At 37.9% G+C, this 2,067-nt stretch overlaps 1 pseudogene across 1 annotated transcript; it reads left to right on the forward strand.

Moving 5' to 3' along the window:
• The first annotated feature begins 816 nt into the window (after positions 1 to 816).
• LOC111544512 lies at positions 817 to 1,739 on the forward strand (annotated as a pseudogene). Its single transcript, XR_002732183.3, has one exon. The product of XR_002732183.3 is annotated as a 60S ribosomal protein L6 pseudogene (transcript).
• Positions 1,740 to 2,067: the final 328 nt, after the last annotated feature.

A 2,067-nucleotide genomic window follows, 5' to 3' on the forward strand; every position in this document is an offset into this window, starting at 1 on the left:
TTGCCATCATATGTAACACAGGGTAGCATGATTTATGCTGGTATATTCAGCACCATCGATCTTCTTATGAAATATATTTAACATCCCTGCTCATATCACAACATCTGGGAAAAGCGCACAGCTAAGAATTAGCCAGAAAAAATGAAGAATACAGATGAAATGATACATGTGTAAAAGATTTTCTTGAGACTGAATTATATATAGAATCTTTGTGAAATAATTTTGTTAGCAAATTATGGCTTATTGGTATATTTGAAAAGACAGAGATACTATTTTATAGAGTAGCTAGGCTTCATCTGTTATTTTCCAATCCCCATTGATCAATAATAGTAATGCTATGTTCTGATCTTTGTTATTTATATTCTTCTTCTAGCATTAGGTTTAGTTTGTTTTTGTTTTTGTTTTTCTAGTTCCTTGAGGTGTGATGATAGGTTGTTAATTTGAGAACTTATGTGAGTACTTTTGATTAGGATAATAATAAAATATCTAGCAATACATTTAACAAAGGAGGGGAAAGATCTTTACAAGAAGAAGTACAAAACACTGATGAAAGAAATTGTAGATGATACAAATAGAAATGGCCTAATGTGTATGAGTCTAGGGCTTCTGGGGAGGGACTCTCTATCATGGATTCTGTCCCAGGATGTCAAAGCCATAAGGATCAAGGTCCCCTGAAATAAAATCACTGAAAAGGTATGTTCTCTTATATATTATTTAAAAAATTTATCTGATGCCACCAAGGAATGACAGCAGTTTCTAACGAAGTTCATATTTAGAGCATCATATTAAGATATTGTAAAGCTCCTCTTTCCCATCTTGCAAGATGGCTGGTGAAAAAGTTGAGAAGCCAGATACTAAAGAGAAGAAACCCGAAGCCAAGAAGGCTGATGCTGGTGGCAAGGTGAAAAAGGGTAACCTCAAGGCTAAGAAGCCCAAGAAGGGGAAGCCCCATTGCAGCTGCAACCCTGTCCTTGTCAGAGGAATTGGCAGATATTCCCGATCTGCCATGTATTCCAGAAAGGCCATGTACAAGAGGGAGTACTCAGCCGCTAAATCCAAAGTTGAAAAGAAAAAGAAGGAGAAGGTTCTTGCAACTCTTACAAAACCAGTTGGTGGTGACAAGAACAGCGGTACCCGGGTGGTTAAACTTCGCAAAATGCCTAGATATTATCCTACTGAAGATGTGCCTCGAAAGCTGTTGAGCCCACAGCAAAAAACCCTTCCGTCAGCACGTGAGAAAACTGCGAGCCAGCATTACCCCCGGGACCATTCTGATCATCCTCACTGGACGCCACAGGGGCAAGAGGGTGGTTTTCTTGAAGCAGCTGGCTAGTGGCTTGTTACTTGTGACTGGACCTCTGGTCCTCAATCGAGTTCCTCTACGAAGAACACACCAGAAATTTGTCATTGCCACCTCAACCAAAATCGATATCAGCAATGTCAAAATCCCAAAACATCTTACTGATGCTTACTTCAAGAAGAAAAAGTTGTGGAAGCCCAGACACCAGGAAGGTGAGATCTTCAACACAGAGAAAGAGAAATATGAGATTACAGAGCAGCACAAGATTGATCAGAAAGCTGTGGACTCACAAATTCTACCAAAAATCAAAGCTGTTCCTCAGCTCCAGGGCTACCTGCGATCTGTTTTTGCCCTGACGAATGGAATTTATCCTCACAAATTGGTGTTCTAAATGTCTTAAGAACCTCATTAAATAGCTAACTACAAAAAAAAAAAAAAAGATATTGTAAAGCTTAGCATATTTTGCACTGGTTTTCTTTGTAATGTAGGTTGAAAGGGAGACATGCTTGAATGCTTTTGTATGTAACTATCTCCCATTCTTTTTCTCTCTCTTCTTGGTCTGTATTTGCTAAGGATTGATATAAAAAAAATGGTTCACTAATGAGCTCTGCATATTATTGAACACTCACAAGGTAATATTGATTTGGGTGCTACCAGACTTTTACCTAACATTCGTCTTTCTCAATAGTTCTTATAAAGGACAGCATTCAATCCAGTAAATATTGAAATCTATTAGTTTAATAAAGGTTATTTATATACTGTCATAC

The sequence above is a fragment of the Piliocolobus tephrosceles genome, chromosome 4 (genome assembly GCF_002776525.5).
Source record: "Piliocolobus tephrosceles isolate RC106 chromosome 4, ASM277652v3, whole genome shotgun sequence".
NCBI lineage: Eukaryota > Metazoa > Chordata > Mammalia > Primates > Cercopithecidae > Piliocolobus > Piliocolobus tephrosceles.